At 36.3% G+C, this 15,080-nt stretch overlaps 1 protein-coding gene across 10 annotated transcripts in view; it reads right to left on the reverse strand.

Annotated features, from left to right (window-relative positions):
* The window catches only part of DOP1A (DOP1 leucine zipper like protein A), a 104,630-nt gene that overhangs the window by 87,102 nt on the left and 2,448 nt on the right, over window positions 1-15,080 (reverse strand). Inside the window, exon 1 of one of the 10 annotated variants that reach the window (XM_087856913.1) lies at window positions 5,839-6,367. The exons of the other annotated variants lie outside the window; for them this stretch is intronic. The gene's annotated coding sequence lies outside the window, so the exon portion shown is untranslated. Of the gene's footprint in view, window positions 1-5,838; window positions 6,368-15,080 lie in introns of those variants that run through there. 10 annotated transcript variants of the gene reach the window in all.

Below are 15,080 nucleotides of genomic sequence, written 5' to 3' on the forward strand. Positions count from 1 at the left end.
TACAACCATAGGCTGGCTGACTGCATTTTAAATTGAGAAACAAACCTCGAACAGGCATTCAACATTGTTCTAATCCACGGTTTCCTTAGTAAATTTACTTGCCTGACACAAGTATTTCATACCTTGTCTTCTTTTCAAAACTCTAATACCACCTCCCTCCATTGTTGCTAAAGACCAAACTTCAATTTAATTAAGAAAACAGAAGCAAATCCTAAAACCCAGCAATTGCGCTACTAGGTATTGACCCCAAAGATAGAAATGTAGTGATCCGAAGGGGCACCTGCACCCCAATGTTTATAGCAGCAATGTCCACATAGCCAAACTATGGAAAGAGCCCAGATGCCCATCATCAGATGAGTGGATAAAGATATGGTACATACATACAATGTAATACTACTCAGCAATCAAAAAAAAAAAAAAAATCTTGCCATTTGCAATGACATGGATGGAACTAGAGGGTATTATGCTAAGTGAAATAAGTCAATCAGAGAAAGACAATTATCATATGATTTCACTCATGTGGGATTAAAGAAACAAAACAGAGGATCATAGGGGAAGGGAGGGAAAAACAAAACAAGACAAAATCAGAGAGGGAGATAAACAGAAGAGACTCTTAATCACAGGAAACAAACTTAGGGTTGCTGGAGGGGAGGGGGATAGGAAGATGGGGTAACTGGGTGATGGATATTAAGGAGGGCATGTGATGTAATGAGCACTGGGTATTATATAAGACTGATGAATCACAGATCTGTATCCCTGAAACAAATAATACATTATATGTTAATTACTTGAATTTAAATTAAAAAGAAATTCTAGCACACCAATTCAGTAAGATATTCAACCATTAAAAGTAAGTGAAGATCATGTAAGAACAAGGAAAAAGAAGCAAAAGAATGCTTGTATTCTCTCCAACAATCTGCAAACCTATCTCCACTTACACCCATAGTCTTTACTTTCCTCCCTGTTATGAAGAACAAAGGACCCTCCTCCATCAAAGACCTATCCTTTTGCTCTTTTTGGATCCCATCTCCTCTTGCTTTCTCAAGGATTTTCCTCAAGCGCCTTATTGGTTCACTCTTCTTCAGGAAGTTTCTCTTCCTGTACAGGATCATTCTTCGTCAGACAAAGCCCTGGAATCTCCCATAGTGAGAAACTAAAATTCATAGCTTCCTCTTGACTCTCACTGACTTTCTGGATACCAACCCATTTTTCTGTTTCCTTTCTTTACAAAACTTTCTGAAATATTTTTCTATACTATTTCATTTCCTCATCTCCTCTTCACTCTTGGGCCCACTCAAAAATGCCTTATGACACTTTCCCTCCAAGGAAACCACACAAGTAAGGGTCACCAGTATACTGCATTAGCCAAAGCCAATGGTCATTTCTCCAGCCCCTCATCTTAACCAACCTCTCAGCAGTATTCAGTACTTGGTTCTTGGCTTCCAGGACTCTTCATTCTCAAGGTATGTTCTGACTTCTCTAGCCAGTCTTTTTTAGCCTATGTCAGCTCTTCTTCTCTATTCAGATCTTATTATTTTGTAAATGCTGATGTACTTCAAGGCTCAATCAGCAACTCTCATCTCTTCTCCCAAGTTATCTCCTGTAGTCCTATAGCTTCAAATAGCATTTGTTAATGAATATATCCTAAATGTCTAAACCACCACTTTTCCTTTTCTATTATTCTGGTTAGAGTCCACTGCATCACCAAATCCTGCTTCTACTCTTAAACCATTATAATCCATTCTCCACAGAGAAGCCAGAGATCTTTTAAAATCATATTATGTCATTATGGGAATATCTAAACCTAAATACACCAACATTTTTTGTATTGTAGGGCATTTTGCATTTGCTATTCTATGTATCAAAGGCTCTTAGGTCAACTCTTTGTGTGTGATAAATTCCTTCCTATCCTCCCTCAGAAAAGCCTTTTCTGAACAGTCAATGTCAAGTGGCCCACGCCAAGCCCACAATCTTAACATCTACTCTAGAGTATCACATTATTTCCTTTCTAGCACTTCAGTTTGAAATTTCCCATTATTTGCATGTTTCCTATCTACCTTCCCTTAATGGAATGCAAATGCCGTGAGGTCAGAAGCCAATGTCCAATAATGGACTTGTTCATTCTCCAATCGGTGGACCCATAAAAGTGGCTGATACACAGTAGGCCCTCAGGTATTTTTTGAATAATGAATCTATCAATGTGAACATAGCTCACAAACCATTTTGCTTTGTTTTTTCTGAGAAAAGCTTCAGAGAAAAGAGCAAAACTACACTTCTATTTCTTAATTGGTGTAGCCACACTTCATGCCCTTTAAACCGACTATATTCATATGGCTATTAAGTACTTTAAAAAATTGAAAGATTCTCCTAAGAACCCTATAAAAAATGTGCTTTGCCCAGTTACACTTTAAAAAATTAACTCAGTCTTAGCATCTTTATTTAGCATACCTACTTAAACATGAAGGATGTCATTCTAGTCCTATGAAAGGATATCTATTAAGTATGATATTCCCAGGGATCAAGGCTTTTAAAATTAATTAGATGCAAATCTCTAGTTGGAGAAAATTCTGACAAAGAGTTTTACGTATTTTAATTATATATTTATTTATATTTTCACTTTTGATCTTGGTGAGAAATCAAAAATCCCACAATTCTAACAAGATGACAAACAGCAAGTTTTATTTATTTGGAAAAAAGATAGTAAAATTAATCGATATATAAAAAATTATCCATCTGTTAGAAATAGTCTGAATTCTATAAAAAGGATAACTAAAGATTTCTTCTAGCTTTAAACTCTGATTTTTGACATATAAGCATCTTGAAGAAAAGTAATTTAGAAAATAGAACAGTGTGAGCACATATTACAACCTAAAATGATCCATTAATGGGTAGCTAGGATTCTTTTGTAAGCTTCAAATAGTTAAAAGCTGTAACAATGAAATATATGCCTTTGAGTTAAAGGTAATATCCTGTCCCCAAAGCACAGCAGTTAAATAAACATTGCCCAAACATTATTCAAGAGGATGATGATTACTAATAGCGGCTCACACTGACTTTGTGTGGCAGGCACCAGGCTAAGCCCTTTTATACAAATTATCTCATGTAATGTTCATAACAAATCCATGAGGCAAGTACACTCATTCGGCCATGTATATATGAACGTTTTGGTGTTTGAGGTTTCACACAGAGTTAAGAGGAGAAACCAGGAAGAACTCTGGCTGGCTGACACCAAGGCCTGGTCCATAATTACTGTCTTTCTCAACCACTACCCGCAACTCTTAATTCTTCGGCCTGACATATCCTACCTCTTCTTTCTTACTCAATTTTTCAAAAACCTGTTCAGGCTATATAGCCTTTCTTGACTCTTTAACTCCCCATTTTTTAGACACTGTTCTTTCTTTTCCTATTCCACTTACTTTTTAAAAACACTATAATGGTGTAAGTACATGTATTTCTGTAGTTCCTTCTAGACCGTGGCTTAGGGACAAGGACCAAAGCTGAACTCTGAATACCCCCAACCACACCACCGCTCAATACTGCAAGTGTGTAGGTTAAAGTATAAGGTGAAATAACTATAAATTCTGATATAAAAGGGTTTTGTTCGGTTATCTGAAAAACAGTGATCCCATTTCAACAAAGGACCAGAGTGGAAGGGCACTCTATAAAGGAAGTACAAGAACACTATCTACTCCCTTGAGATAACAATACCAAAAAGGTAAAAATATGCTCTCATGTGGGATTAATCCTAGAGAGGTGCTGCAGGTTGGAATGTGCATCCAAAAACAGAATTACAGGTGTGGTGGTCCCTAAATTAAGGATGCCCAGGACTGATGTGAAGATTCCTGGTGGATTAGGGGTATGTTCTAGGCTAGAAATTCTATTATGAAGCACCCAAGGGATACTTCACAAAACCCAGTGAAGACAGGTTTTGTCTTTATTGGGAAAGGGAGACAGAATTTGTGAGGGCTATTATGTGGGGACAAATGATAGTTCAGAAAGCAAATATTTCAAAGAAGTTATCCACATTTTTATGAAACCTGTGGACATCACTGATGGTTCAATTACATATTCTGATTTAGTCATGTCATATTTGTATCAACCACACAGAAAGAAGCAGTTGTGTGAATAATCTAAAACTGAGAATGTCAAACAACTAAATTTTGGCTTTGGGATTTATAATGTTTTTTCAAACATATCTTTTTAATGTTTAGTATTTGCTAATATTAAAATCCATTTGATTTCCCTTATATATGCTGATCGAATTTTGTGGTGGCAAATGAAACTAACTTTATAAGTGGCAAGAGTAAGTCAGCCTGAGAGTTAAGGGTCAGCATAATGTATTTATTTTATTTTATTTTTTTTAAATATTTTATTTATTTATTTGACAGAGATAGAGACAGCCAGCGAGAGAGGGAACACAAGCAGGGGGAGTGGGAGAGGAAGAAGCAGGCTCATAGCAGAAGAGCCTGATGTGGGGCTCGATCCCAGATCGCCAGGATCACGCCCTGAGCCGAAGGCAGACGCTTAACCGCTATGCCACCCAGGCGCCCCCAGCATAATGTATTTAAAGAAAATCTAAATTATTTAGATTGACCATATTCTGGTTTGTTTTCAATCAGAAGGAAAAAACACTGCTTGTTTTTTTATAAACAGAAGCTAAAATGTGAGCTAATGGTAAGTAACAATGAGTGTGTGACTCTACAGAATGATTAAAAAGAACGATGTGAAACACAAGATGAAGGACGACACTAATGTTAGCTATCCTACCAAGTACTTTCTCGAGTTTATTTAAAACATCCCTTTTCAGAAAGTATCCTTCTCAAAATAAATATGCTCATTAGTAGCTGAGTATTATTCTTCATTTAACAATGACAAATAATGAGTTTGCTTAACCTTTGAAAGAAATATACTCTCAACTGAAACAAACTACTAGAAAAAATGTAAAGAAAAAAGCAAAAATAATTTACAGTACAATTAAACCCACTGTACTAAGTTAAACAATTATTTCCAAGAAAATAAAATTTAATAGTTTTTAAAATAATACTAATGTTCTCAGTATTTTTAAAATAAACGACATACTATTATAGTATTCAAATTAAAAATAGAGACTGGTTGTTACATGAACATAAAAAAATGCTATATTATATACACTGAACAAGTTTTTCTGTATTTCCCAGTGTGTTTAACTGAGTATCTATAAACCAATATTCTAGCCTGTGAAAAAAGATGTAATTTTTTCCGGGGTGCCTCGGTGGCACAGAGGTTAAGCGTCTGCCTTCGGCTCAGGGCGTGATCCCGGCGTTATGGGATCGAGCCCCACATCAGGCTCCTCTGCTATGAGCCTGCTTCTTCCTCTCCCACTCCCCCTGCTTGTGTTCCCTCTCTTGCTGACTGTCTCTATCTCTGTCAAATAAATAAATAAAATCTTAAAAAAAAAATGTAATTTTTTCCAAACAAAAAAATCCCATGCAGACTTTTATTTCCTTTTGTACATTTTATTAAAACTGTTCCAAAAGTAAAATCATAAGGAAAACACACTTACACAAAGATGCAAATTCAACTGTGCCTATGCATCTAAAGAATAAGATCAAAATATACATGAGCAGGAAGAAACTAACGCTTTGGCTGAGTAATTTTACATACAGGGATATACAAAAAAGGATTCGCACTGGACACAAACCATGCGTATGTCTGCACATCACTTTACTCAAGTTATAAAAGAACGCTGCTGACAGCAAGTAGTATGGCAAGGGTTAAATCCCTTAACGGGCAAAGGAAAGCAGCTACAAGTAATTTTGAAGATATCAAGATACTTCACAGAGAAAAATGGGCAACTACCTGTGGTAGACCGGCCTCTGCATCTCTTCCAATGGGCATCTCGTCTCATGGTTTAAGGTTTAAATGAAAATAGAACAGAATTAATATCATGAAAAAACAAAAGAACCTTGCTGAGGTGTTACCTGGCAAGAAAAAGAATTAACTCTAGATATTTTGGTAGATTCTGAAGCACCTAACAGAATCAGAACCAAAATATGGTGTTGCTTATTGTAAAATCTTTATTGAGTCCCTTCACAAAAACTGGGTATTCTCCGAAGCACTGACAAACCATGAACTGTTATCATTATTATTACACCTCTCCTCACTTTCACACCCTGCTCTTACATTTTTTTAGGATATCACTCCAACACTAGAAATATAACCTGTCAAGCACTGCTATTATTATTCTCAGTTTTTTGTTTTTACTTCATTACTGAAATAAACAGTACTGTCATCTTCCCAATCACACAAGCTTGCACTTTGGCCTTATTTCCTATTCTTATATCAAATCTACCTATACATTCACCACCCTCCTCCACAACCCCCCCCCCCCCAAGCTGACAGTGGTAGGCACTATCTTTCAGAATGGTCTTTAACCATGTCTCCTGAATAGTTTCCACCTGGACTACTCTAACAGCCTTCTACTTTCACCACCTTCAGCTTTCTAAGAGCCAATTAATTCTACACAGCAAAACACAGTTTGGGCATACTCCCTGCTGGAAGTTCTGAAAGTAAACTTAAAGTACACAAAAACCACTTTAGCCCAGGGCTTACTTAATACCTAAGAAATACCCTATCATTGCTATAATTGTAACAATTACTTAGAAATGAAACACAACCTCTTAATCATATGACTAAAGAGTCTTTTCATTAACTAGACCCATTCATTCAATCTTATAGTTCGTATTTCTATCCTAGCTAAGCAAAACGTGGTGACAGAGTTTCCTTGCTTGACCAAACTTTAGCAAACCTTCTGAATCCTCTTAGGCCCACCTGTGCACTTTCTGCTAAAATGTAGTTTTATCAAGAACCCTGCTCTATCAGCTTAACCAGAAACCCCCACCCTCGGTATCTGACCAGGATCCTCATCCTCCATCATCCAGACACCCCAATCTATCTTCAGCAAGAATCCTGTTAGGTCGGTTTAGCCAGAATCCCCCACTTACCCCTGATGTTTCCTCTTAGAGTCATTTTCCATCCTCTGACTCCCACCCTGCTCTTTGACTGTAAAGTCCCACTTGCTGTTGGAGAAGATCATCAAGAAGATGTGACTGTCTGTTGACCCATGAGCTGGACCCAGGCAATTGGAGGCTCCCCACTTCCTTCCCTGTCCTTAGAACGTGTGTTCTGCTTGCCTTCCCTGCTCCCAGATGCTGTTCTAAGGATACAGCCTTGAGATAGAAACATGGCGTGGAGGCTACCTGGACTGGATACGTGACTGAACCCAGTAAAGGCATCTATGTAAACTTTTAAGATTCCAGCAGGTGAGTGGGTGTGGAGATCTACTTGTTTTGAGGCCACCCAAGACAAGCCTCATATATAAATTCCTTCACTTATTAAACTTGCCACCTATAGATTTGGAGTGGTTCATCTCTTTGTTCTGTCACTTCTTTCTCTCCAGATGGCCGGTTTCAGATTTCAGATAATGGCTCTGAGGAGGTTAGAAACCAGCATCTGCCCGCGCTGTATTCAGAGTTGAGGCTGATTTCTCTCCTCCACTGTAAAATCCCATTGCAGTGGTCCCTATACCTATCATGATGACCCTTGGTAAAATTGGCCTTACTATTTTTAACAAGCACCAATGCATATTTTTTTAAAACTAGCCAACTGTAAAAGACTTGCTGCTTCCCACCTTAGTGCCTTTAAATATGTTCTTTTCTGAGTATGCCCCACTCTCCCTTTCATCACTTAAAATTTTTCTTTCAAACTATATCCAAAATGCTATGACTCTGTATCTTTTTTTTTTTTTTTTTTAAGTAAGCTCTATGCCCGACGTGGGACTTGAACTCACGAGCCCAGGACCACGAGTCACATACTCTACCACCTGACCCAGTACAGTATTTCCTGATTCAACCCCTCTAGGTTTATTCTTTCATCAGCCCCTTTTTCAATATTTAGAAACATGGCTTTCATTACAGCATAGCATTTTAAAATGCATATATGCTTCATGTTTCTAAAAGTTTGTTATTTATCTCTTCCAATTGTGGTAAAAAAACATTTTAACCATTTTTAAGTGTACAGTTCAGTAGTGTTAAGTATACTCACATTGTGCAATTAACCTCCAGAATTTTTTCATTTTGCAGAACTGTAACTCCACACACATTAAAAAATTCTTTTTCCTCTTTGCCAGCCCCTAACAAGCAGCGTTTTACTTTCTGCTTGTAATTTGACTACTTTAGATATCTTGGGTAAGTGGAACCATACAGTATTTTGGCTTTTTTGTGACTGACTTATTTCACTTAACATAATGTCCTCAAGTTTCATCCATGTTGTAGTATTGACAAGATTTTCTCCCCCACCACCTTTTTTTTTTTTTTTTTTTTTTAAAGTAGGCTTATGTCCAGCATGGACCCTAAGGATTTCCTTCCCTTTTAGGTTAAATAATATTCGATCCTATATGTATATTTATCCATTCATCTGTTCATAGACATTTATGTTTTCTACCTCTGGGCTATTGTGAATAGTGCTATGAACTTGAGTGTGCAAGTATTTCTTTAGGATCCTCTTTTCAATTCTTTTGAACATACCGAGAAGTGGGAATGCTGGACCATATGGCTGTTGTTTTTAAGAGGAACACCATTTTACATTTCCACCAACAGTACATAAGGGTTCTAATTTCCCCACATCCTTGCCAACATTTTTTCCTTTTTTTGATAGTAGCCTTTGAAACAGGTGTGAGGTAGCATCTCATGGCAGCTTTGGTTTGCATTTGTTTAATGATTTAAAAATCTTTTCATATGCTTTGGCCACTTGTATATACTCTTTGGAGAAATGTCTATTCAAGTCTTTGCCCATTTTTTAATTGGGTTGTTTTTGTTGCTGAGTTGTTTTTTATATGATCAGGATATCAGCCCCGTAGATACATTTCTGAAAATTTTCTCCCATTCTGGTGTTTGCCTTTTTATATTTTTGATTGTATTCTTTGATGCATAAGAGTTTTTAAGTTTGATGTAGTCCCACTTATCTATTTTTGCCTTTCTTACCTGTTTTTGTTGTCATACCCAAGAAATCACTGCCAAACCCAATGTCATGAAGCTTTCCCATGTTTTCTTCTACAAGTTTTATGTTTTAAGTATTATGTTTAGATTTAATCTGTTTTGAGTTAATTTCTCATATAGCATAAAATAAGGTTCCAACTTCATTCTTTTGCATGTGGACATCCAGTTTTCTCAATGGCATTTGTTGAAGAGGCTGTCCTTACTAGACTGATTGGTCTGGCACTCTTTGTTGAAGATTATTTGACCATATAGACATTAGATTTTAATTCAGGGCTTTCTATTCTACTCCACTGGTCTACATGTCTGCCTCTGTGTCAGTACCACACTGTTTTAAAATTACAATAGCTTTGTAATATGTTTTAAGTCTTTTTAAAACTTGCTTCTGCCTGAAACACTAAATCTCAATGTGGCTGGTACTTACTCATCTTTCAGGCTTCAGATTTTATCCCTGTTGTGAAGTCTTCCCTAACTATTCTCTCTCTCCACTCACATATACACCTCCTTCTTGTGAACTCCCGCTACACACTGTACTTCCTCTACCACAGAACTTACTTTGCTTTACTTAATTGAACTGTGTGACTCCCAAGGGTATTAATTCCTGTGATAGAGTACTCATCTATCATTGTCAGCTCTCACATCCCCAGCTCCTAGTCAGTCCTTGCCTGACTCCCAGTAAATGACCAATAGCAATTATAAAAATTGAAGACAACAGAATATACGTGGCTGGTAAAAAGAATGAATAAAGTCTATGTATTGATTTAGAAAATGCTCCCAAGACATATGAACTAAAAAAAAAATATCAAGGTGCACAACAGTGTTCATAGTATGCTACCATTTATATAAAATGGGAAAAATATAGTCCTATAATCTGCATATATATGATATAGCTCCAAAAGAACACACAGGAAAATAAAAGTGATTACTTCCAGTTGGCCAGGTGGAAACTGCTTAGATGGGAGCCAGGGAGAGCGAGCCTTTGCTCTGTACGTTTTCTCACGCTTTTAAAATCACATAAATTATTCCCTTTTTGGTATTAAATAAGCTTAATTTCTTAAAAAGTAAAGGAGTAATGTCCCCATAGAAAATCAAACAGTAGCTGGGTAACATGTGGCATTTCCTCCCTCCTTCATCTAAGAAATAACAAAAAGAAAATCAAAATGAAGAAAATCTGTATCTTTAGTGTTACATTTGAACCTGGAATCATCCCATCACTCCCCAAAGAACCACAGAAACTAAGAATTTTGTGGCTAAAGTACGTGCTTCATTTGGTAATGTAATCAAGTGGCATATTAAGTTAATCTTTAAATATTCTAAAACCATGAGCTGTGTATAAACTGCATATTAAGTATGTACTGCTTACTAGTTAGTGACAAATACACATACTAGCTTTATAAAATGTGGTAGCTAGATTCTAGGATGGCCTCCAATGATCCTCAACTCCTGATATTCATTCTCTTGTACAGTCACCCCTCCTACACAAAATCACTGCTGGTCTATGCGCTGTCCCTTGGATTACTCATTCTGGGGCAAGCTAGCCTTTATGTGATACGGACACTTCAAGTAGCCCTATGGGGAGAAACTTAGGCCTCCCTTCAACAGCCAGAAACAACTTGCTAGCATACAAGTGAACCACTTTGGAAAGGGGTGCTCCGACCCCAACTGAACCTAAAGATGACTGCGGTCCAGGATAATATCTGACTGCAACCTCACAAAACTTAAGCCAGAACCTCACAGCCAAACTGCTTCCCAACCCCTTCTGAAAGAAACAGAAAGTACTGTTTTAAATCACTACATTTTGAGATAATTTGTTATCCATAGATGACTAGAGTTTATTCTCAAAAAATATTTTATTTAAAACAATTTTTTGAGTATAATTGACACACAATGTTACATTAGTTTCAGGTGACTTGACAGGTTTACACATTATGGTATGCTCACAAGTGTAGCCACGATCTGTCATAATACAATGCTGTTACAGTATCAATGACTATATATTCCTCATGGTATGCATTTTATTCCCATGATTTATTCACTCCATAACTGGAAGCCTGTATCTCCACTACCCTTCATCCATTTTGCACATCCCCTCACTCCCTCCCCTTCTACATCCATCAATTATCTGTATTTTTATAGGTCTGATCCTTTTTGTTTGTTCATTCATTTCTTTAGACTCTTGATATGAGTGAAATCATATGGTATTTGTCTTTTTTCAGTCTGACTTATTTCACTTAGCACAATATGCTTTAGGTCTATCCATTTTGTTGCAAATGGCACAATCTCATCCTTTTTATGTCTGTGTAATTTTCTATTGTGTGTGTGCACCACATCTTATCTATTCATCTGTCAGTAGACACTTAGGTTGTTTCCACATCTTGGCTATTACAAATAATGCTGCAATAAATCTAATTAGTGTTTTCATTTTTTTTTTTTTTTTGGATAAATACCCAGTGGAATTGCTGGATCATATGGTATTTACATTTTTAATTTTTTAAGAAACTTCCATGCTGTTTTCTACAGTGGCTATACCAATTTGCATTCCCACCAACAATACATGGGGGTTCCTTTCTCTCCACATCCTCACCAACACTTATTATTTCTTGTCTTTATGATTTTAGCCATTTTGGCAGGTTTAAGGTGATAGTTCATTGTGGTTCTGATCTGCGTTTCCCTGATGATGACTGATGCTGAGCATCTTTTCATGTATTTGTTGGCCATCTGTATGTCTTCTTTAGACAACAGTCTATTCAGGTCCTCTGCCCACTTTTTAACTGGATTGTTTGAGGGTTTTTTTGGTGTTGAGTTGTATTAAGTTCTTTATACATTTTGGACATTAACACCCTTATTGGATATAAAGCTGAAGGTATCACAATTCCAGATTTTGAGATACACTACAAAACTGTAGTAATCCAAACAGTATTAGTCCTGGCACAAAAACAGACACATCAGTGGAACAGAAGAGCAAGCCAAGAAAGACAAGCAGTAACTACTGTGACTACACCAAAATAAACTTTTGCACAGTGAAGGAATCCGTCCACAAGAAGGCAACCTACCGAATACTTACTTTTTAAATCACAACCTATATACTATTAACTTAAAAAACATAATAAAAACAGAAGTTATCACATCACATAAAACTAACAGGAAAGAATCAGGTAGACTTGGGGCACAAGGCTCTGAAGATAGCCTTCCAATAAAAGGACAGGTGCCATAAAAATAATCATGTTGCTGGAATCCCTTTTCAGGCTTAAGGGTAGACTCCTGATTAACTGGTGGTAATATTTATGGAATTGCTGGTATACAATATGGCAGTCATTTAAATATTTATTTTTCTTCCAAAGTGACAGACACTAACTTTAAAGCAAGTACTATATTCTGTTTTTTTTTTTTTCCACAAAGAAAAACTTCTGTCCAGGAAATTTTAAATTCAAGACATCGTAAGGCATATGTTAAATGTATATGAAAAGCTACTGTGCAAAGTATATCACGCTTAAGACAAGCAGACTGGGATGGCATTTGTGGTGTACAATATACAACAGTTCCAGCTATTTGGAAAATTTGATTGATTATACTAACACATATTCTAAGGGTTTCAAGGAGCTGATACAGCGCGTGCACACGCACACACAGACACAAAAAGCAGTTATTTACCTGTATAACATAAAGGACTAAAACTGCTGTATTTTTATAGTTTTTCTGATTACAGTCTGTTGTTACTTTCAAATGTAAGATTTTATCTGCACTGCTTCTATCCTGCCCCTTTATTTTATAGCAGAGACACAGGAAAGAAACTACTTGTTCAGGTGAAAGCTCTTTTACGAAATAAAGACTATTCATCAAGAAGGCTCTTTTCTTACTTCCAAACTGAAGTTGTATCCCAGAACCTTAGATTAACAGCAATCTGACCTCTGGCTGAGTAGCAAATTATAGTGTATACTCCTAAACCTAGTACTACCATTCAGGTAAATTACGTTTTGGAAAACAGAAACACCAAAGTAAATGGTCTATTCACCTGAACTCTTTGTTCATGAACACAAAATAATGGTAATTTAAACATTAAGCTCACAATACATATATAAGCCTCAATATAACCACAGCAAGTTGAAATACAGGATGTACTTTACAGAACAAGAGTAGGGAATTTTCCTGCCTATTCACATTAAACTCTTTCTATAAGAGAGGAGAATTTTTCATTATCTCAGAAGAAAAAAAAAAAAAAGGCCAGAAATGTCTTCTGTAGGATGGAAATACTAAACTCTAGCTCAAACTTAAAAAGTGATCAAAGGAAGACGTAAGGGAGGTAGTATAGTCTCTTAAGTTTATTATCTATCCATGCTTATAGCAGCTTTGCCAAATAAACATATTATCAATATTTCATCACTCCTGACTCAACAGTCATCACTTTGTCATATAAAAGATGCCAAACGATTTTTAGATTTCTTTAGATTCAAAGGTTTATCTTACAGCTATGATATCCTAATAATAAAAAAGGTGGATGTTTTATTTGTAAAAGTAACATCAGAAACATTAAAAACTTTTTTTGAAAAAAAAATACACTTATCTAACTCAAGAATGATCATTTAGTCTTTTTACTGCATTTTTAAAGTTAACTCTAGTACATCTTTTAATTTGCAATTAAGGTTTTATTTCCCAATTCTTTCACAGAAAAAATCCTAAGGAATTTTCAGGCCCTGATTAATCCTGTGTCTTCCCAAATTTTGGCCACCAATCAGATGTGAGATAATTTTATGCGGCCCAAGGAGAGGACTAAGTGAAACTGAATCAGTGAGGAATTTATTCCCTCTTCGTTCTCTTGTAATTCCTCTGCATCAGGAGTTCTCAGATTGATGGCAGAATGTTATTAACACCTCTGTAATTCTTGCTATCTCCCTTTTAAACAAAGAACAGCAAGTTTTAGGCTTAAGAGTGTTCAATACCCAACAGTTTCTAGAATTTAACAAGTTTTGTCTTCATTATTTTCAACTTTATGTCTACTTTCTGTTGATGGCAAGTGATACTCTATATTTATGGTGATTATTTCCAGTTATCTTTAAAAATTATATTAATAACTACATGGATATAAAGAAATACAAAGAAGATAAGTACACAGAAAATATGCAGATATGGCCAAAATTTTGAAGATGTAAGAATGAGTGACATTTGAGAAATACTACACTTAACCACTTGGTCAAGAAATAAAGTACTACCATGAACTATGAGCATATATTGGTTTAGCCATCAAGGACAGAAAAGAATGATAAATGTTGACAGGAAAGTCCGGAAGAGAAGAAAGTTACTTCAAAATGAGGTAATCAAAAAAGGATTCACAGACAAGGTGGCACTGGAGCTAGGATAGTATGACATAGTCGTGACAAGACAGAGAGTATGCATTGCAAGGTAGCAAAAGCATAACAAAACAGGCCTGAGTGGTGGCATGTTCTAAATCTTGATTGTGCTAGAGGTTACTTGGGTGTGTGTATAATGTACGCATAAAATGAATGCACATTATCTGTAAATTTTTCCTGAAATTTGGTACTTTGACCTATGCTATGAAAAATTATTGAGGTTTTAGGCTTGGACAGCTTGCGGGGGGGGGGGGAGGGGTAAATAGGTAAATACAATAAAAGGAAATCACCATTTAAAGACAAGGGAATCAGAAGTCCTTACATTCATATCGTAAATTTTCAACAGAAACTGTAAGCTATTACACAAAACTTGAAGCTCTATACTTCTCAACAGTTTAACAGTTTCATTTCAGGGAGAAAATTTACCTGAATTAAGGCTTACCTATTAAATGTGTTATTCCCACCCCTGTCCCCCTAAAACAAAGGAGCACATTAATAGCACTCCTAACAAAGTTTTAATGAAGAACAGACTGAAGTGGCCATACTGTGTGCTAGTGACACCTGAGTGCTAGTAGCACCCGACAGAATTTGGCAAAATAAGATTGTATTCAACACTAATTCCCAATGAACTCTTTCCAATGATCTCAGCTCTTAAAATTTAATTATTACGTACATTTCAGGTGGCTTTTATTGCATCTCATAA

Source organism: Ursus americanus, chromosome 29, assembly GCF_024610735.1.
Source record: "Ursus americanus isolate L20-20 chromosome 29, mUrsAme1.1.p, whole genome shotgun sequence".
NCBI classification, from domain to species: domain Eukaryota; kingdom Metazoa; phylum Chordata; class Mammalia; order Carnivora; family Ursidae; genus Ursus; species Ursus americanus.